Genomic DNA, 23765 nt, shown 5'->3' with positions numbered 1-23765 from the left:
TTTATCAAAAACTTATGAAAAGCAGCTCACTACATTCCGGAACTTCAACAACTTCCTTATATAGCTTGGAACATCAATGAATTATTGCAAAATGTCTGCGGGCTACAATAAAAATAACAATTAATAGAAAAACTCGATAATTTTACAGCCCTTAAAGACTTCAAAATATTTCTATGACTTCGAAGTCCAACAGCGAAGTGCGAAATTTCGAAAATGCAATTATTCTCTAATAATACAAGAGTCATTCATCATCACAAAATGCTAGTGTTGCATGCAAAGCAGTTTCAATGGAAATTTGCAAATGCAAAGTAAACAACGTGCAACATTGCACAGGAAATGCAAACAAACAAAGTGCTGATCGATTAAAGGAATGAAATTTCAGCTTCGAAACAATTTCGAATAAAGAAAAAAGGGGAAATGAGTCGCCACATGAATGCATAAGTGTGTGAGTGTATGTATGCAGAACTTTGCATAAACACATAATTTCCGCTCGATCTACCAGAACGGCCATAAACCGCCTTAGCCACACCTACGAAAATATTTGCTTAAGTAAGACATAAGCGATGCACCGATGCAGAGCAACGACAGCAGCCGAGGAATGTGTTGCAAACACATACAGAAACTCACGGTTGCTATACGCATGCAAATCGCAACTGTAAATGCAAGTGCGGCAAGCATGAAAGGCACAGGAGCAAGAGTAGCGAATGCACTTAAGCGCATGCATAAGTGCTTAAGAATCGAGGTGCCAAGACACCGATATATTTTGCATTTTGCGACTTTTTCGCATTTCCATAAAATCAAAATTGATCGTATTTGTTTGCTTTTTTTGTTGTAACGGCTATAATGACAATGCTGATGAGCATAATGATGGTGATGATCACGTCAATGGGCACTCAAAATAGATCAGGTCTAGGCTGTTATGGTGTAATGGATATGAGGAATGCGCTCGCTTATGTTGACAGCTTGCCACAAGGCAGAACTTGTACAAAGACACACACACATATAAAGATATTGGCAAGCACTTGAACGCTCATTGAAACGATGCGCAGAAATATGGCGGCATGCGCCTTTGACACCCAACGCGGGGAGTGCTGCCGAACGTGCAACACGAATTATGTAAACATAAAGCGCATCACAGCAACTTCAATGTTGAAACTAAAAGCGAAATAAGCAATTTGGAGCAAAAAGTTGAGTGAAGTCGTGGCGTGCTCAGCTGTCCGCAGAGGAATATTAAGGGTATAAATGCTTGGATAGCAACTCTGCCAATTTCCATTGAAAAACAGCAATGCTTGCAGTGATTGCGCATGCCAATGGTGGCAAAAAGAAAAAGTTTTACGAAAAGGTTTCCTAAGAAATTGCTTAAAAGTTGCATTTGAAGTTGTTGTAATAGTAGCGTTCAATAATTTGTTTGATCGTTGGATATTACTGCTTCCATGCGGAAGGCGACAGAAATTGTGAGGAATATGAAACAAATTTTTTTAGTATTAGAATAATTGATAGATTTATAGTTTTTGAGGGAAAAACAGTGCGTGCGAACTGTAAAATAATTTGGCAGCACTACAAAGAAATTGTAGTATGGGAAGAACAAAAAATACACTAGAGATTCATAAAAGGCCATGGCATCCCCAAAATGTTGGTGTTTTGGTTGTTGTTTGTATTAAAACATAATGTATTTTCGACTGTCTCGATAGAAAACGATATCCACGAAAAGCTTTGACAGTTACTGTTTCTAAGCCCTGTGTCACTGCGAAAGAAGCGAACAGAACCGATAACCGTTTTGCTGGTGTCAAAAATGGTTGACATTGTGTGACAAAATCTTTTATTTTACAAAATTCCTTATTCAATTATTTTTGATGAACAGAGTATGCACCAGTAATTTTTTTGTCATTTCCGGTAAAGAGTGAAGATAAGCCTATAAAGGCGCCTATTTTGAACATATTCAAATTTTAATATAGAAAGTTTTGATATACCCGTAATTGTTTCTTAATACTTATCTATTGCACCTACCCAACTCAATTATTTTGTTTAAAAATTTCGCTTTAACTGTGAAAAGTACGAGAGAATATCCCGAAATGACTTGTCGGTATTTTGTCAGCGAAAATTTCGCTGTGACAAATTCGCCGTTCGCCGGTGTTATGTAGCAAGCTTATTAATGTAATTACCGCTTTACAATTTAATGATTACTATGAGGTGTCTAATCGTCTATACATTTCGTAGATAATTTTGAATTTGTGTGTGGACACTTTTATGCGCAAAAATAAAGAAATGCATTTGCCTATTAACTAAAGGAGCAGGAAAGCTGTGCTATGGTTGTTGTTTTTATTATAATAACAATTTCTTTGACTTTTTATTTTTATTTTCCTTAGCTACAAAGCGCATATACATAGTGCCAAGCAGCATTGGTCTCGACTAAGGTGTAATATTATAATATTCTTTTTTCGTCCTTTTCGATACGATATCCTTGAATTTTTTTTTCCTGAATTCTATAGACAATAAAATTCTAGGAAGCTACCTGGAAGCGCAAGTTGTTTGCTACACTCTAAATATATTTAAATAACATTTAAAAACAAAATATGCCTGGCCTTGGTTTCGATTTCTTTGAAAATTAAATTGACTAAGATTTTTTTCTAGTGCTAAAAGTTCGGTTGAAATAGAGAATAACAGTTTTGAAGGCTTCTCAAAGCTCACTTGAAAAACTAACGTTTTTTTCATTTATTAAAAGCCTTCGGAGCTTTGCAACTGCTTTCCGAAGAAAATTGATGAATTCTCTTTACATAGCTTTGTGATTACAGCAGAAGCTTCATAACTTTTGGTAAGTCTAATGATTTAAAAAAAGTCACAATTTGACGTTCAAATTATTTTGAAATTTACAAACCTTTAAAGACTAGTATAAATCGCGCTTAAAGCTCTAAAAGCTTAAAACAAAATGCTTATGTTTGTATATATGTATACAGGTCTGTTCAGAATTCACAATGCGAAAAATCACAATACAAATGAGCTCGCAGACTAACGCTTAAGACGCATAATGAAAATGACAGCAAAAATTTGGAACAACTACAAAAGTCCACACACACATCTATACATCTACATATGACACTTACATACATACATAAAACATAAGAGATAATACTAACAAAAATAAATAGAAGCAACCTTCCTACCCCTATCTACACAGTCATCTCGGCAACGAACTTGCCACATGCCGTACGCTTATTTGTGTGTTTGTCGACGTTGCAGTTGCACAACAAATATTTACAAGCATTGACTGTAGACAAGAAGCTGAGTAGCTTTTCTATTTCAAGCAAAAATTTAACTTCACACAAAAATAGCTCGATGCACATTTTAACGGTACATATTGCAACTAGACTGTCGCTTATCTAGAAGCGTTGCCGTAAGCATTTAAGAGATACTATTTAGAGATATTTTGTAGACTTTACCATAATAGAGTGACAACCAGACAATAAAAAATAAAAAACAAAATTCCATGGAGCTTGTGGACAGCAAATTCCAAAGTGTTCAAAGTCGCCGAAATTCTTGTGAAAAAAGTCAATGTGTTTGCTCACAAAGAAGTACTTTGATTTTGTGCTTATGAAGACATAATTACCGTTTTACGACGTACTTGTTGTGCCATAAAGCCAAATAACTTCTTTTTGCGATTTTTTTAATTCCGCTATAATGTTTTTTACTATTTGTATTTTATATTTTTTTCATAATAAGTACTCGCTTGAGATTTACTGCACCTAAGAATTTGACGCAACCTTTGCACTTTTAGTTTTTTTTAAGTATTCAATTTTATTGGAACGCTAATGAAGTTTTACTGTGGAAATTAAATGTTTTCTGAATAACCAGAAATATTGATCGATGTACGATATTCGATGCCTTAGCACCAAAAAACAAATACACATTAACCCGATTAATTATAATTTTTTGCAAATGCAATTTTCGTGACGGTTTAAATGCTTTGATGATTTTTTTCCAATTTCCGGCAATTTTAATGGCTACTTAGTTTTAAGCCTTGACTTTTTCACTATAGTATATTAAGTTTACTTTTATAGCAGCTTAATTAATAGAACAAAGACTTAGATGAGGCTAGAAGAGATTAGTTACATTTGGCTATTTGAGTGGCATACCAAGAAAAAAGTTTCTAATAGTAAGTTGTCACCTCCCAGTGCATTCGCTTCCTCAAAAAGATTGCCATAAAATCACAGAAAACCGGCCAACTGTTCAATATTTACTTAAAGACTGTAGCACTTTAAGGTCAAGGCACTATTAGACGCTCTCTTATTAGATTAGATTAAATATGAGGCATGCACTGTAATCCACAGTACATAGAGGCGGGGCTCTCCGCCTAGATTTTAGACTTTTAATATTTCCAAAGTAAAAAGTATTACAGTGTGATACCACAAGATCTTTTCTGTTTACTTTTCATAAAAATGCGGCTCCCAAAAAATAAATCGTTTTCTGTAAAAATAGTTGGACTTCAGAGTGGTTTAAAAATCGAAATTTTAAACAAAAATCGTATTTCTCCGATCCTAACTTGAGTAGTGTCGTGTGAATCTTTAAGGTCGATCAATCTAGCTGATTCGAGGTAACTTTGCCAACCAACTTATCGTTTCGTAAAAAGCGAGTTTAAGTTTTGATCTGATTACAGTAACTTAAAAAATTCGTATAAATACGATCTTATCCCTAAATTATTGCCAGATCAATTTCACATTCTCGGAGACTGTTCTCAAATATACATATGTACATTTGCTGCAAAATGTAAGAAAACCCTCTCTGTACTTTATGATATTCTCAATTGCAGCATATGCGTAAAAATTTAGTCACGACACAGCCCACAATGTTTAGTTAAGACACCTACCGCTGTGTTGACATTAAGCACAAAACATTTTAAACGCATCAGCATCCTTTATCGAATTCATAATCATATTTATTCGCCTATTTAGGTTATGTAATTGATCAACCAAATTTGGTTTTGTTATTGTCGAGCTGTTGCCACCTATTGACCAGCGAGCTGAGTTGTCATAATAGTTATTCATGCTTAAATTACAAACAAACACACATACATATGTATATATTTATAGCTGTACATATGTGTATTAATAATTTACGCCTGCTGTGCAATTTGTTTATTCAACAAGTCAACGGCAGACTGTCTGTGACTGTGCCACACACACACAACCGCTTCCGCTCCCCCACCGCTTTTGGTCTTTTGGACATTTCTATTTCGAATGCCAGCGCATTTACGAGGTGGTGCCCCACTCGGCTGGCTGCGGCCACTGCTGCTCTGAGTGCGAATGATGAATTGTTGTGAAATGGGTAATTACAACAACAGCAGCAACGCGAGCAAAAATTGCACATACTTTGACGAATGCGAATTTTAATTTTGGCGCTGCCTATCCAGTGGTTGCTACCAATTATGAGTGCCACAACAATATATATATATGTACATATATACATTTGTATATATACTTTTTTCGTGGCACATATACACACACCTGCATTTGTGGCTTCCCATAATCATGCCAGACTTCCTTGTAAGCGTTGATTGGCCACCTTCGGACCAAATTGAAATTGTATGTATATTCACATAAGTATATATGAATACGAATATGTTCATAGGTATATCTGTTATATTGGGATAGGTTGGGGCAAAGTCCAACAACGCTCACTCACTTCCAGACAGCAGCCGCAGGCAATCTGGCAAAAATCAGCAAAACAAATAATCGCAACTTCGCATTTTGTGGCAAACAGATTGTTAACAATTTTTTGGAATTTCAATTTTTTCTCTTCGGCTGTGCCTGCATTGGCGCCATTTAGCCATGCGCACGATTCGCCTTTTTCGCACACAACTGTTAATGTGTGTGTATACATATGTATGTGTTTATTTACATAATATTTATTTTTTCTCTCACTTTTTGGCTTTCAAGGGGTTAATGAATATGCGCGCCCGCACATTTTAATATTCAATTTGTACTTTTATGCTTTGCTTTCCTCTTTTTCACTCAATGGCGGCCGTCAGTTATGATTTATGCTCGTCAATATACTCGTAATAAGCGATTACCATAAGCCAATAATGTTGTCACACGGAGCTTAAACGTCACAGCGACTTATTGGCTGACAGTTGTGGTTAACGATGCATTAGGTGTGCGGCATACATATTTATACACAAAAGTATATCCATTCAATAAGCGCTGAAATTTGACGTACACTGAAAAAAAAAATTATGGCGGGATAAATTATGAAATATGTATGGAAATCACTCGATTTTGTGATACTGAATAAATGTAAAACGTTTGCAGGTATTTGTAAAGAAAAAACTATTCAATTCAAATTATTCGCTCAATTTCCTCTGTCTTGCATAAATACAAAAAAAAATAAGCTTAAACCTTCCTGGCCCTTTTTGCTCTTCCGATATTACTTAAACCACAAAATTTAAGAATGATTTTGATTGGAGTTATTTCTTAGAAAATTTTCAAATTTTATGTAGGAAAATGCTGAGTTTGATAGGATGGAGAAATATTACAGTGAATATCAAAATATTTAACTTTACAACGTTTCAATTTAAAATATTCCAACGGATGACAAAAAGTCTCAAGAAGTCTCTAAAATATTTAATATTGAAATTTTGGAGTTTAATACATTAAAATTGATTGCACACACATTTTTTAATAAATGGCAACTCTTTTCTTATCACTTGCACGCTCTCTAAAGCTTTATCAGTGCATTATCCACATTACAAAGTTTCTTAGCTTAAAAAAATTGTTTACTTAAATTTTCAAATAGGTGGCAACTTTCCCAAATGTATTTAATAACTTTTACTTTATGGTTTGTTTGTAACAATTTGTTGCTCTCGTTAATTTTATTGAATTAAAACTTTGCGACAGGTGGCAACACTCCTAATAAATATTTTCAACTATAACATTTCCCAAACAGATATTGAAGTGTTTTTTCACAATTTTTTGTTTTTTTTTTTAATTCAACGAGGTGGCAACCTTATTCATATTTTCTTTTAATTCATTTGCTAGATGTTTCCCCGTTAAATACCTCGTGTTTCTTACATGTTTACGTTGGCAATGACGAAAAAATTATAAATATTTATATAATGTTAAATTTTTTCCTGAAATCAGTAAGTAGAATAAGTAGAAGTTCAAAATATATGTAAATATACTGCAACCATTTAATAAAAGTTTATTTCGTAATACACTTTATATAATATCTTCCCGGAAAATGAAAAAAAATTTTAAAGTGTAGCACATTTGGTTGTAGCAAAACGGAACAACGTAAACACAATAATAGTAGGTGAACACCATGTTTGAACTACCGTAACGAACAGACCGAACTGTCAGTCAACAACTTAAGCTGTAACAACAAAAGACAACCAATATTGCAACAAAAAACTCCAAAATGTCGAGACAAAAAATGCTAAACGAATTATAACAAAAATGTCAATAAACAAAAGTGTCAACGACTCTAAGTCAAACATGCAACAAGAAAAGCCAACAGAGACACACACATAAATATGGTATATATTTATATAGAAACACATGTTGATGTGTTCAGGTAATGCTTAAATGGACGAAGGTAATTTTTCAAAACCATGAAAGTCTGACAGTCGATATTTGAGCAAGCCAGTGTAAGTTTAATGGCCCCAAAGGGGTCGCAGTAGCCCCGAAACTTCTTCACTTTGGGTTTTGTGATGAAATATGTAATTTAATACGGTTAATTAAGCGGATTTCACTATTAATTATGATTAATTTGGAATTGTGAGTCAAATTTCTACGTACATGTATTAGGGTGGATCATTTTTTATTTGAAATATACAATATCCATATTTCAAATAGAAATTGAACCATTTTAGTTAAAAATATACTGTTTTAATAATATACAAATATGAATCATTCGAGATCTGCAAAGACATGTCATCAACCTTCTCAAAGCAACATTTTTCGGAATATTTTAACTCTTTCGCCATCTTTTCAGGTCATTTCGACCCTTGTTTCAAGAATCGTTAAGAACTAACCGTATGCAGTGAAAACGACTTTAGAAAATTCTACTAAGCCACGACAAAGCCAAAAATTTTCTAAGAAGCTGAAATCACTGCTTGAAAATTAATTTAAATAAATATCTTTTAAGAACCCAAATTGTGTGAAATTACATTTATCCGACCAGGTGAATGCAGAAATGAGTGCTAATTATAAATCATTTTTTAATAATAGCGTACTATAACCCAGTAACCCAGCAGAGGAAAAAGTTCTGAGAGCAGTTGGTTCAAGAAGAGATCCAGTTTCTTTTAATCATCTTTAGTCAGACGGATACGTTTTGTCGAATATTCTTGGTTTATAACTAGTCATTGGATTCCTCTTCAGAATACTCCGCTTTTGTTACCGCATATATATATATATGTATATATACAATTCATATACCTCTTCATATATGTATATAGTGTTATTGCAGTGTGTATTTATTGTCACGCACGCGACAGGTAAACATTAAACGAATACGTGTGACCTATTCAACGTATGATGCAACCTGAGGCAAGTTCGTATAAAAGCCGACACTTTTTTTTGTTTGCTATTTAAAAATTACATAATATTTTTCCTACATTCGTTTACACTATTTATCACAAATACGATTTTTAGGACAAAAGCAAAGAAAGATACACAAACATCAATATTTAAATGCAATCTTCGGAAGAAAAGTGGCCGAAAAAATACAGAATTTAATACGGGCATAAAGGAAAACTGTGATAACACTTTAGTATCAAATGACAAGTATTATATGTTTGTTTTTGTTTTTGTGACATATGAAAAGTGGGTCTGAGAAGGGTCTGACAGTGAGTAGTGTGCATAAATACAAGATAAATGCCAGGAAAAAGAGAGTAAAATGAGTTGGGCACACGTAAGCATGCTGGAAAGGGCATCGTGGGCAGCGTTGCGAAACGGTCGCTTAACCCTTTGGTCGTCACCTGGTGCGGTAAATAAAATTGTAGCTTATGCAAAATCAAAATAACTGCAATAAAAGCAAAGTTGCACTTTATGTAGTGATTTTCTAACGAGCCAACTTGAAGGGTGGCAGCACAGTGCTTCCAACACACAGCGTGGATGGCTTGAGAAACTAGCTATGTATATGTACACATAATATACATATTATGTCTATATGTTAAATACGCAAATTTTTATATACTTCTTTGAGTATGTATATTCGTCTGTGCACCGTTACATTGCTGCGCAATAACCGTAGCATGGGTGGTGTTGCCACAAATCAAAGCGGGCGCATTTAACACTTGACAGAAGTGGAGCGCAGGCTTAGGTCCAAGCGCGGCCGCTATAGTTTTTTCCTTTGCTCCGTTTGTTATTTGCAACAAAAACAGTGCTAAATGAACATTAAATCAACTCTGTGTTCGCCAAAAGCCACAAAGTAAATGTCATTTAGATTTGGCTAACGAGTTCCAAACAAAATCGAATAGAGTTCTAAATAAAATAGTGACAACATACATGTAAATACTAATATCTACCAGTTACTGCCTTCTTTCTTTCTTCTTGTGGAACATAATTTGAAGGCTTTAAATTAAGCATTTTTGGTAATGGAGTTGCCAACTACCGATAAATTAGAATCTGAAAGTTTTGCAAAACTTAGAATTTTTGAAGTTTGTGAAAACTATAGGGGTATTCTCTTGCTCTTGCAAAACCCGGTGCACGGTGCAAGAATTGCAGATTTACAACGGCACAACAACAAACACAAGCAGAAAAATATTGGCAAGGGCTGTAAAATATGTCAGACCAAAACCTATGTATATTTGCGTGCAATGTCACGCAAAAATATAATTGCAACCCTGTTGTAGTTGCCATTTTACATAAAGACATATTACGTCGTTAAATTGTTGAGGTAGATAAGTTTTAAATGGATTTTATTATTTCTATTTAAATTTTAAAGATTTGTTACAGTTTTTTTTCTTAAAAATGTATGCAGAAGGTGCGCCAATTCACAATAGCCATGCTTAATAGTCATTCACAACAAATTGACCGAATTAGCCATTCATATATCACTAGATTCTGCAATGGGTGCTCTCGTCCTCTTGTATATTTCGGTATAGTATTTTTGCAATCTGCAATCTTGCAAGAGCAAGAGAATACCCCTTATGTATTGTATAAACTAGTTCCTGTAAGAACTATTCGGGCAGTCTATATATTTTGGAATAGAGTCGCCATTAATGGTAAAGGGGTGCCACCTGCATTAAAAATTTATTATAAAAATTATTTTAGTAGAAAAAGTTTCAGAATGAGTTCTAGAAAGTGTTCGATGAAAACGTATTTGATCTCTAGTTCAACTATATTTTGACAGTGTTGCCACCTGCTTAAGAAATTATATTATAAAATATGTTTAAGTATTTTCTAATTTCTAAAAATTAATTTCATATTAAAATTAATGTTATTGAAAACTAAAAATTCTGAACCAAATTTCAAGCTGTGAAATTCAGTGTCAATAATAAAATGTATCACAATATTTAGTTGTTGCCTGTTTTACATATTTATTTCTATTTTACCTTTTTACTCAGATTTTTATCGCAGTATTTACCACCACTCGCAAATGTGTTATTGTCTTTTAACAATTTTATTTCATTTATTTTATTTTTTTTATTCTATAGTGTTGTTGTTTTACATTGCGGCACATTTTTGCCACATTCAATCACCGCGGCTGCGACTGCCTGTCTTTTATTTCGTCTTTCGCTTGCATTCATGTTACGTTGTTGTAGTATTATTACCTCCATTACCGTTTTTATGGCGCACTGCTAGCAAAGCTTTGGCTGGAAGTTGTTGTTGCTCAGTAAAATTGATTTTTATGTTCTTGCACGACATCCATTTGGCTAATAGTGTTTGCGATTCTTGTTCTTGCTTTTCGGTTTCCCTTTTAATTTTCGCAAATAACTTGACTACATGGAAACTTACTTAAGACAATTTATGGCATTATATTGCTATGCAAATTTAATGATCGTGATATGTCTACCAGCAGTTGTTTTATTAATTTTATTGATAAATATATTTAATATTGCATTTGATTTTTTTTTGTATTTGTCACTCACTGAACGCTGAACTCAATATTTATTGCTTTATTGTATGCAATTTAAATTTATTAGTAAGCCGAGTGTTGTTTTTGCTCTTAAAGCTTCTTTTGTAATTCGTATGAAGACCAGTAGGCTAAGACTAAGTAACATAAGACCCAATTATACCTGGTTTTAGGGGATTGTTCCACCTCACAACCTCATTACTTTTATTGATTAATAAAAGGCGACTGAATTCAGAAATTTCGCTTAATTTAAGAGCAATAACACGATATTCTAAAAAAAGAAGGTATTCGTTATATATAGGATCCACATTTTAGTATCGTTAAGGAAAGATAATCTTCAAAGAGTAATAAGGTACTCTAGAGTTAGACTTAAATATACATATTGAGATGCCAAACAAATTTTCCCCAGAGGTAATAATGTGTAATAGGACCTTCTTCTTTAAAATACCATGAAACAAAGTTTACACAAATAGTTTCAAGTTGAGGAAGCAAACGATCTATCTTAAACCCTTACTCTTAAAAATTTTCTCAAAATGGTTTATTTGGGAAAATAACCTAAAAATATTTAGACACTTGATTAAATCCATAAAACTCTTAGCAAAGAATAAAAGTGGAAAGGTATTTTTCTGGTTAATAGTCAGTAGTTTAATAATTATTTACGCTTCCTTTGGATGTTTTTAGTTTGAAAATGCTATTGGCATTATCTCCATTGGTTTTTGTAAGGACATCGGGTTCAATTTCCATCCAAGTATGTCCCATAAATTTTCAATTTGATTACAGTCGGGACTATATGCGGCTCAGTTCAATTAATTATTTCTTTGCCTTGAAAGCACTCTTTTCCTTCCTTCGACATATATATGTCAAGACAGTGCTGAAAAATGTACTCTGTTTCTACATTGTTTCCATATGTATGAATGTAATTAACACAACGTCCAGCAACTATGTTACTTCTTGGAGTTCATTTTTGTAGTAAAGAAGCACAGCGGTAGCATATTATTGTACGTACAGGCAATCCATACCGGTGTAAAATCCCCTCCATAGTTGCGCCTCATTCTTTGGCAATGTTTTTGCCGGCATCCTGCCAAGGGAAGCTCAATCCGTCAGGACCATCAATATTAAATTTCCTCTCGTCCGAAACCACTATATATTTCGACTTCTTCTTCCAATGGATATTCTTTGCAAATGCCGACCTCTTCTGTTAGTACATCGTTAAAACTTGGACCCCGATCGTGTTCTTCGATATTATGCTTCCGACCGAAACCTTTAAAAGACATGTGTATGCCAAGCTTTTACTTGAGAAAGATTGTTCGGACTCCTCACCAATTATGTCTCTAAGCCGATAAGAGATCAATAAGTGTAACTTTAAGACAACAACCGACTTTGATCACTTGGAATTTCATAGCTTACACTTCTTATTTGTCCTTCACTTTTTATAGGAAAAAATTCACAAAATTTAAGTGCGTTTAATCATATATCTGTGACTGTGATGTTTTTAGTATAAATAGATTTTGAACTTACCAATATTTATACAACTTTGCAACAATAACTAAATATATGCTTTTCGTGTTCGTAAAATGCAATGAAATACAAAATCGACGAGCCTTAGGACTGTACTTCAATTCTATAACTCTATATGTCAAAACCGCTCATTTGAAATCTTTTTCTTTTTTTTAGAGAATGAGTTCAAAGGAATGTAATGTTTTCTATTTCTTCGAAGATTCGACTTAAACCTCTTATGGCAGCTATCATATATACCTCACCGTAAAATGTGATGCATCACTGAAATGAGAGCAAACGTGGCTGGTGTCGAAACTTTATTTTGGAGGCTAACTTCGAAAAAATGGTTTGGTCCAACACGTTCCCTTTGGTGTGAGCTTCTACATACATTATATCAAAATAAAATAATAAATTCAAAAACTAAGCTCATAAATTATTATTTTTCCCAATGGTATATTGACTCGATTGTCATTCATCTCACCTTTTTTTGGGATTATTGGGACAAGTTTATATGAAAATTTATACAACTTCAATTAATGAGATGCTTCTATGTTTATTTATCTTTCCTGCATTAATAATGATAATTTGAAGAATTTTTCTTTTAAATTTCACCATTCACACACAAAATAAAAACCGAATTAATGCCTGTGGAATGCGGCTGGGCAATAATTTTGGAGGCAAGTCCGAATGTCAACCAAAGCGCCACCCATTCCGTTTGGTTGCTTTCAATTTATTATGTGGCCTTATCGTGAACACATTCTTAACTTGTTAACGATGAATAATTTATTTATCAATTTTTAGAACGCCCTACGTGTCCGTCTGCGCATGCGTCCATTGATTAAGGCGAAAGCTCATTTTCACTCCACAGCATCGCTTCATTAGCAAGCGCATGCGCACACAAATGATTATCGGACTTAATGAGCGGCGTGAGTGCGCGTGTTGTGTTCTCGATTGTGGGCTCAATAAATTTCGAGATAAGCAGTTGTTAATTTTTAGAAAATTGATTGTTGAAAAGAGAAAGTTCTTGAAAAACATAAACAAAAGACGAAGAACAACAAAGCACATACAAAAGAATGTAAAGTGATAAAATGTGTTAAGGGAATAATTTGTGGCAGCAACAAGCATAAAAACCCACGTCATTTTCGGTTTATTGGCAAGGAAATTAATGCATTTATATTTTTTGAACTTTTAAGTATATTTTATAAAATTGTTTAATAAAATTATAACTGTCAATGACACTCAGAAAACAATAAATGCATGCCATAAAAATGCAGCTTTAAAAATAACAATAAAATTTGGTATTGAATTAAGAAAAAAGGTTTCACCGAATTCTAGTTAGCTCCATTGACGACTGAGCGCTTGTTAGCCGAAATGTGGCCGCAAAATGTCAACAACATAATTTATCACTCCCACATAACAACGGCAGCGGCATGTTCACAGTGACTGCCAGCAAAGGGAACCAGCTACGCACGTACCTATAACTATGACAATGGGTGTATGTATGACTATTACAAAAATATGCATGTGCATGCACATAATAGTTGTTTTTGTATACATACTTATATGTCTATGTGTTGAAGAAAAGGCGACCAGTCCAAATCCAACTCACCGCCAGCAGTTGCTTTGGCTTTTTTGGGTGGAAAAAAGTGTCACATCGAAATTCTCTAACAATTAAGAATAGCTGCAAAGCCGTGTTGAGATAATGAAAAACAACAACAACTGCAACGCTTTAAAAGCAACAAAATGTTGTGCCGTTTGTTGCTGTCAAAATTGTGAAACATAAAATGTGGCAACATGTTTACCTGCTGCGTGTTGTACGCTACGGTTTTGCTTTCAATATGCGCGCCTTTATACAAGCGTACATATTTCAACACATACATACGAGCGGTACATTTGTATATAAACATGACATTTATTTCATTTGCGTGCTTGTAACTTTGAAATTTCGTCTCTGTGCTTTTACAAAAGTCCATAAAGCCGCTGTTTTATAGCGCCAAGCGGCAAGCGGCAAGCCATAGACCATAATATTGTCAATATTATTGAAAGCATATGGATTTTGCGCATGCCTGCGTGCCTTGTGCGTATATTGACATTAATAAATGGGCACAAAGTGTGAGAAATTGATCGGCGTACGAAATATGCAACAAATGTGGCACGCAGTTCAGACAAATGTACGAGTTTATGGGGTGGCATATAAAGTTTTTTCTTAAGCAAATTTTTATTTCATCAACAAAGTTAAGAGGTCTTTCGGGGAAGTCCATATTGCAATAATTATCGAAAAATTTGGGGAGGGTGTCAAAATCTTGTCATACTCAATCACTTTTGTCGATAAATTTTGTCCCAGAAGAAGACTTGTTGAAGAAATTTTGAGGTTAAGTGCATTTTTTTACTGATAAAGTGATAAAGTGTCAACGCAGCCAACAGTGTGGTCAATTTCAGCACCACTGTCATCGAATTATTCAATCACGTGACCAATTTTTTTTTTGAACAGCCTTCTATTTCTACAGAAACAAGGAAAATGTGGATTTAAAAGTAAATTAAAACGGTTTTGTACAATAAAATCTATGTTTGCGAGTATTGTTTTACGTTAAACACCAAATTTTTCAACAAAATTTGTAGTTCAACGGAAGAAAACCACAAGTTATTCAGTTATAATAACATGAAACTCATAAAACATTTTCAATATCAAATTATATAGCTTTATCATCAGCATCAGCTTTTCACAAAGACGTAGAATTAAAAAAAACTATTTTAAATGTTGCCTACATTTAGGCGCATTCATAGTTGTTAGCTAAGACAACCACCAAAGACAAGAAAATCTAATTTGCGCGCAGCAAACTCGGAATTATGGCGACATTCTTGCTTCAAATAAATTCTACAGATTATAGGGGAAGGATAAAGCTATTTTCTCACGATGAAGATATTATTCATTTATAGCAGATGATATCTTCTTGTAGAGATTGTAAATTAAGCTGATTAAAAATTAAGTCCCAACTTCTCATTTTCAGAGTATTTTTGTATTGTTTCAAATCTGTTATAGTTATTCGTTTTCTTCGAAATTTGCCTGAACATATGTTTTAAAAAGATATTCCCCTAATTCCGTCGAGATGATTAAGCAAACGCCCTTAAAATCCAAACACACTCTTTGATACTGAGAACTCCGTTCTTTATATTTGAGTATAGTTTTATTCGTATATGGAATTATGGACTTAAGATTCGACACTGTAGCTTTAAATAAATTTTACAGTTTTTTGCTTAGATAAGAGCTTATAATAGTACTAAGCCTCGAGTATATTTCTATAAAAAATATAATAAATAGGAACTAGCCCTTCGATGACGACAGATAAATTTAGCATTATACAAAAGAAAATGTTTATGCATATGTACCTACCTTGGCATCGAACCTTAAAAGACAAACTAAATAAATTGGTTTTTAAGTCATATCTCCTCCTAAGAGATGCTCGATCAAGCCATGCTGCATGCAATTTCCATTATAGATTACACTGACAACCTTCGAACTCTACGTAATATACCTTATAATATTAAACCAATAATCGATATCAAGATGTATACATTTGAAAAACAATTGCCGCCATGGAAACCCCCATCCCAATGTAATATACATGTAAAGCAAGTTCAATCGAAAACTTACTTATTTACATACTTTGCCCAGTCGACATTTACATATCTACATCTGCATACCATTGGATTACATTGCATTGCAACATGCCACAAACACAAACAGGTCGTCACAAAAGCATCCCACACCCACTTGCCAAGTTTACCGTTATTGTAGCTGTCATCTCAAGTGTTGGCATCAATTTGGCAACAAACGAATTTGTTTGACCAATTTATAGGTTCAATTTTTCTTGTTTGCTGTCAATATAGAGCATACCGAGCATATGTGCCCCAAATACACACAACAGCCAATTTATGTGGGCGTCGATGGAAATTGTGTCAGAAACCTTTTCTTTTCACTTTGCACTGCAACTGCTTCGTCGATAGTTCACTGACCGTGCCAAAGACCCGTCTGGGCCAAGATGTCGCCTGACCAAGTCAAGCTGCAGCGGATAGCACATTGCAACATTTCCACATCGCACACATCCACACACACTTCCACACATGTAAGAGAGGGAGAGCGCACTGCGGTGAGCATAATTTACATAATCAAGCGTTAATTGCGGAGTGGGCGGCAATCTAACGTCATTCACAAACATAAATATGGGTGTAAGTACATCTGTTTGCTTGTCCGTATGTATGTAAATGAATGTGCAACAATTTTTCATCGCTGCATTTCGATTACGCCGCACCACTTGCTGACATATAGCCTGTTTCACTGAAAATATGTGCACATCTGCGCATGTAGGCGTGTGTGTGTGCGCATTTTATAGCTGTCAATAAATGTTGAAATTCGAAACTGTGGCATCGCGGGCCACATAAATGCCCACACCGCAATAACCGTAATAATAATAGCCCAAAAGTCGAAAAGCCGCTCGCTGTCGAAGATGCAATGAGGCGCAAGCGTTGAGAGAGGGTGACGAGGGTGACCACAAAACTGCGGCAACGCGAAGCGCGCTGTGTCATTTGCATGCGCTTAATGAAGTCATTTCGATGTCCGTCCATGCGGTTAGTTTTGCGTGGGCCGACCCTATCATCAGCCACCGTTATATTTTGTATTGCAGTTGTTGTTGCTTTTATTTGTAGCAATCATCGTTTTCACTCTCACTTGACTTCTGTGCTGCTGTGACTTCGGCGCATGCGCGTTGACGCAACGAATCAATTTTCTTGCACCATCATTACCTCGATGATGATGGGCTTATTGCAGTTGGTGGACTGATATTTATATTATTATTGGTTAGGCAGCGCGTTGGCACGATTTAAAACATATTAGACTTTACATTTTTTTTATACATAATTATTTATTATTTACTAACTTAATTAGTTCTGCATCCCGTTTCTGCTGAAATTATCGTTTCTGAATAACAGACCCTTTTTCTTTTTACGAGACTCTTTGGTTTTTATTTGCGCTTTATTCAATAATTCTCGTACATATTACTAATCCTGAAATTTCGGTATTTTCATCTGCACCATGCGGGATCCCGAAATTTTTGTGAATCATTATTATTTAATGAAATTAAAATTTTCGCATTTTCTATTTAACGTCGAAACTCAAATTTGACAATCATGACAAAATCATAAAAATTCAAAAAAGGGTGGCAAATGTTGCCTACATTTCGGCGGATTTATATTTGTTAGCGAAGACAACCACCAAAATCGCTTAGAAATTTGCAGCGTTGCCTATTTTCTTTAACAGCGTTAAGATCACTTTTACAGAAATCAATGGTTCTTATAAAAGTTTTTAAACGCTTTGAAATGAAATGTTATGTGTAAGTGTACCAGCAGTTAAGGGATCGGATACTCAAATTTTTCCTGCCCAAAAACAATCAAAATTTTGGGTAAAAAAAAGTTCTGCCATTTTGTAAACTATTGATTATTTTCGCTCGAAGTTCACAAAATCTTACCGTGAAAATGTTCTTCTTAGGCCAGAATCACTGCAACAATGAAATACCTGTTTTTTAACGCCGTTGAAAATCGTGGGAAACTCGAATAGTATTTAGGTTAGGTTAGTAGTTGGACAGCTTAGAACGCCGAGATGATTCAGCATCAGTCGTGTAAAGGCTGGAGAAGTGAACAAAAAGTGCCTAGATGTTTCCACATCACCCTCCTCCATGCAACTTTGACAACTAGCCTCCGCCAAGACTCTTAGCAATACCGCACGGATGCTTACTGGACAGTATTCAATAAGAACTCTAACGATTGCGATAAAATGAACTTGGCTCAAGACAAGAAATTTGGAAGATCTTCTACGTTCTGCTCTAGACGAAAAGATCCAACCCGGTTCCATTCCGACGAGTACGGCCTTGAAGTTGACAGCGATTCTGCTGTGACCAAGCAAGCGAGTCGGGTGATGATGCAGCCTAATGCTATTTCTTGTGATAACAGACACTCCTTTATTAGCTTTGAGCGCACATTTAACGAGCTTAATTTAGATCTTTTGTTAAAAAAATTTAACTATTTGCACCAACCCCGAGATACCGGTGTTATATATGCATTTTTTACTTGGCTGTAGTACACTCGGAAGTTTGCTTTCCTTGACAAGACATCCCATATTCGATCTGAGCGTATTTAAAAATCGATCGAGAGGAGGTCTTATGTATTACACCATGAAGCTGATCAGTCAAATTCTTTCTAGTTAATCGCTTAAACATCCTTCGTTTTGGTGAGATACAACCATGTTTTCCATTTAGAAATTTCTTTATGTCCCACACTTTTTTCACACCCCAATAAAAAAAAATGGCGTATGCAAAACTGTGAATCATACAAAATTGCACAATTATTTTTACGCACTCCTCTTTGTATTTCCGGTGTGTCGCAACACAAAGCAGCACTCCATTGCTTGCCAACAATTAAATGTTGACGCCATTGGCCAAAAATTCAAAACAATTTTTAGCCACGCATCGAAAGCAGTCAAACGTAAAGCGGAAATTTGTCGCCAATGGGAAACAGAAACAAAACAGTGGAAATAATAGTAGCAGAATGTCAATGGGAGCCGACTTTGAACGATTTGTGGCGATAGCGATCGCAGGCAGCGATCAATGAAAGAATATTTCTACAAATGTGTATTTCCCAGACAATAAACGGGCACGTCGCATGCTGTCATTGGAATCGCATTTTGGGTCAATGACAAAAAAGCAACAACAGCAATAAAATACGCGCACCGAAACACACATAAATCAGGCATTTAACGATCGCATTGCGAAATTAGCGCTAAACAAATTTGAGAATGCAAATCAAATCAAAACAATTGCAAATTTCTGTATTGACTACGAGATTACACACACACGCGCACACAAGCGTGCTTGAATAGACTCCAGCGATATGCGAAAATTGTTAAGCGCAGCGGGTGACGCGCTGCCGTTTCGGGGTGCGTTCATGCGAATCGTCGTTGGCGATCGAACGCATGCGAGCTCCACATAAACAGTTAGTTAGCGATCGTGTGCTGTTGTTGTGTATGGTGATTGGCGTTGTGTTGCTGATATTTTTTGCTTTCAATAAGGGTTAGGCTGATGTGCGCACACATGTCTTTGTTTGCCGATCGGCGCCGATCAAATGATCAGATGACAAAATTGATCATTTTCAATTTGAATAAATTCAGCGTATACATATACAGAAGTGGATGTGTGTGTGTCTGCATTTAGGCGCGCACACCAGCAGTTGCCAATGCGCTGCTTTGTGCTGCGATCGATTTTTGATCGTTTTTCGATCATGTTCGTTCACTTCATTTTATTAACATTTGTTTCTGTTGTTGTTGTTGCTGTTGCTGTTATACTTTACTGCATGTGTATCTACGGTTGACTAGCTGGAATTGATTTATGCGCCAGCTGGGTGGTCGCGCACTAGCGCAATCGGACGCGCCACCGCTGCGCCGGGCGATCGGACACACACACGGTTGGGCACAACCCACGAGCGTGAGTGAACGCGTTGCGGTGGCGTTTGGTGTTGAGTTTTTATTTTAGCGGACTCTTGATTTTTATTAATTTGGATTTTACTTGCCGCGCTGCATGTGAATTTGCCATTTTGGCCTTTTCATTTTGCTGGTCACACATAAATAATATACATATGTTTGTATGACTATTTATGCGATTGAATTTGCGTGCATGCTAACTATTGATACCTTTCCTTTTTGTTGTTTTTGTGAAGGAGTAGACTTTTGAAGTTCTCTTATATTTAAGGCTTAGTAATAAAGTTCTCAGAATGATCGGTAACATATTCTGATTCCATTTGCTAATATCCTTTGACTTTTGCTTTTTGTCCAGCTGATCATTCTTCTTCTTCTCTCTTTACCAGCTGATGATGTGGTTCATAAATATCGACTAGGAAATACTACGTTTATGAAATGTACTCAAGATCAAATTTGACTCGGACCGATCCATTTAAACTTCACGCACAAAGCGGATCGATATAAAATTTTACTAGATTGCTATGACTTTTTATACGTTCGTTCGAAGTTTGATTTCCATATGTCTTATAGTGTGTTTGACAGCTGTTTTTTGCGATGCTAAAGCTTGTTTTAGCGATTTTCAGGTATTGACACAATGACCTCATGGTGCGTTCCCAGAAAAAGACTTTTCCATTTCAAAAACAGAAAAAAGTCACAGCGAGGAATACGGAGCATTGACTCTCGTTTCGTGTTTAACTAAAACTTAATTTTTTCCCATTTCACAGTTCGTGCGAAGTTTAAAGGGATTAATCCGAGTCAAATGTGGTCTTAAGTCTCGTAAGGGGTTTTATTTTCAGTGATCACTAACAAAAATCGTGCTAAAATTGGTTATTGTCTCTTGGTTATCGTAGACTTTACCTTTCTTATTGGAAATTAGATTCATCCCCTATATAACGGTGTCTGTATTAATCTGCTCTTTTATGCAGCTCTGGAGATATCAAACTGAAATTTGGTACAAACGATTTTCTGGTGTCTAAATAAGTTCTAAAATGAACATAATCGATACAAAAATTCAGAAAAATATCAATATAACGGTTTTCTATTTTTGAGCTAGCGCCGGAAAATATAACAAAAAGGCACCAAAATGGTTGGAAGTTACGTTCAACCCTTGTATAACGGTTTCATTTTCTTTCTTTAATTTGCAACAAAACGAGTTTTCTTCAACACTTTCGCAAAGTTGAAAAAATATGTAGACTTGGTTGTAGCGGTTTTATGCCTGATTTTCACAAAAGTAAAGATACTGATCTGAATTTTTACGCAATGATATCTTCCTGACCACACAGTTTTTTTTTTATAAGGTGGGCATTAGTTGCCGCCTGTTATCGATGACTCATTTCAGTAGAGAGAAAAAACTAAACATCTCAAATAAAAGAAACTTAGAGTATTCGACTTTTGGATATTCGCTTTGGAAAACCAGTCAGAAGATTCAAAAATAGCCGTGATTAGCTAAAAGTCACGCTTATTTGTTATGTTCAACTTTACTAAACAGTTTTTTCTTTGCAAAGTTGAGAATTAAGAAAACTACCACTACACCCCTCTCCGCAAAGAAACTTTTTCAAAAATATCGCTGCTTGAAAGATTATTTATTCAATTTTTGTTTTGTTGCAACACAGCTGCCCGTTTTGTTCAATTTTTATTACATTAAAGTCAAAAAATGAGTTGCTCTTAGCGCTGATTTCGCGGCGTTGAATGTTGCACGTCAGCGGTAGTTGGTAATCGGCGCCGAGGCATGCAACCAAGCGCACATGTCGCTCCAGCGCACATATGATGTGCAAATTAAACGCCCCGCAAGCGCCGAAGCAGTGAAAAATTGCAACAACGTCAGCGCAACTCGCCAAAATTTATAAAAAAAACTCATAAAATTAAAAAAAAAATCATGAAATTAAAGAAAAAAAATAATTTAAACTTCATTTCGATATGGCAACGGGCTACGCAGAATGTGGCGTCGCGGCTGAAAACTTTTGCAATTTTTTATAGCAATTTTTTTTGCTGTACATTGCCTAACTCGCTGCGTGTTAGCTGGATGGATGGCCTCACATTTGCCGCAACTGCCGAAACACAAATTTGGTAAATTTTTGATTTTACATTCCCTTGGGGGTGAAATTTTGCGCTGATGATTTTTTAGATTTATTTATTTTTTTTTTTTAACTTTTCACAAATTTGAGTTACTTTTTCACTCATATTCGCCAGCGCTTTTTGGTTTTGCAATAATAACTGAAATTAGCAAAATTGCCAAAGTTTGACTTGCATGATTTATCTGTAATTTTGCATCACAAACCAATGGCTGAGCCAACACACACACACGCCTGCACTTTTGCATGTGTGTGCGTGCTTACAAAAGTTCAAACAGACGAGCCAGCGCGCCACGGCTCGCCCGTCCGCGCCAAGCAAAGTGTTGATAGTGTCGGACGCTGACTCGCCCCGCCACGCCGCTCTCGTGTTGCAAGCGCACATGTTTGCACATACTTTCGCGTACGTCCACAGCTAATAGTTGCAGACATCTCCATGCATTAATAATAGTTTCATATTCCCCGCGTTGTTGTTGTTGCTATGATTATTTTCCAACGCTGTTGTTGTTGTTGCACTGGTTTTAATGCACCGCTTTGCATGCTAAACGTTTTGGGAAAGCCCAAAAAATTTAGAAAAAACCGCTTACGGTAAATCACAAAACACCAATCGATTTTTTTACACTTGCGGGTGTTGTTACCGTAATTTCAACTGTCGACGAAAGTTAGTGGCTGCATGGCATTTTATCTATTCGCCAGCACCAGCACCCAACAACAACAACAGCGGCCGTCGCACATTTATTTTGGCCGCACATTACCCGCATGCCGCTGCTTGCGCTCGCACGCGCCCTCTCCCCCTCTCTCTCTCTTACACTCACACATACACATATCGCGCGCCCGTGCAACTCTGCTTGGCCACTAATCTCAATGCCGCTTTTCTCACCAACCTTGCAATTGCTGTTAGCTGCCGGTGTTTTTACTGTTATTTCTGGAGCTTTTCATTACTCTCACTTGACTTCACCGTTATTGTGCTTCATTTTTCTTTCATCGGCCGGCGTTTGTCGTAGTTTTTTTTGTGGTTTTTTTGTGCAACACGGCGCCCTCGTCGCACTCGTAATATGTAATCTATTCAAATTTTTTGGCACATGATGTAAAAATCTACCACTCAACCACATAATATTTGAAGTGTGCAACAACAGCAACACTGGGGCAGGTTGTTTGTTGCAATTGTTGTTATTCAATCTGTTTTGGCGCATTGAAAACTTTATAATTTTTGCTTATTCGATTATGTCGGCGATATTTCCGTAATTTTGTTGTTGTTGTGTTTTTGGTTTTTTTCTGGCTGCTATTTGAGAGCAAGCGGAAAGCAGTTGCATGCATTCTTGCCATTGGCGGTCAGGTTAAATATCAGAAAAATCAGACGAAAATTGACAGGCATAACATATGAGCATGTGCTCTGTCGTGTCTACATACATACATACATACTTACATATTACCATGTATGTATATACATGCTTATGTATGTAGTTGAATGCGCTGTCGATTTGTGGCAAGCCTTTGAATGGTGCGAGTTTTGCATTGATTTAAAGCGATCTGGCGTTTCAAATTATTATATAACGTTGTTTTATAAGAAA

General features: G+C 35.7%; 1 protein-coding gene across 7 annotated transcripts in view; it reads left to right on the top strand.

Annotated features, from left to right (window-relative positions):
• LOC120779145 overlaps positions 1–23765 on the top strand; it is a 185721-nt gene that overhangs the window by 66056 nt on the left and 95900 nt on the right. The gene's annotated exons all lie outside the window — the stretch shown is intronic.

This window comes from Bactrocera tryoni, chromosome 5 (genome assembly GCF_016617805.1).
Source record: "Bactrocera tryoni isolate S06 chromosome 5, CSIRO_BtryS06_freeze2, whole genome shotgun sequence".
NCBI classification, from domain to species: domain Eukaryota; kingdom Metazoa; phylum Arthropoda; class Insecta; order Diptera; family Tephritidae; genus Bactrocera; species Bactrocera tryoni.
This window is presented reverse-complemented; position numbering and strand designations above follow the sequence as displayed.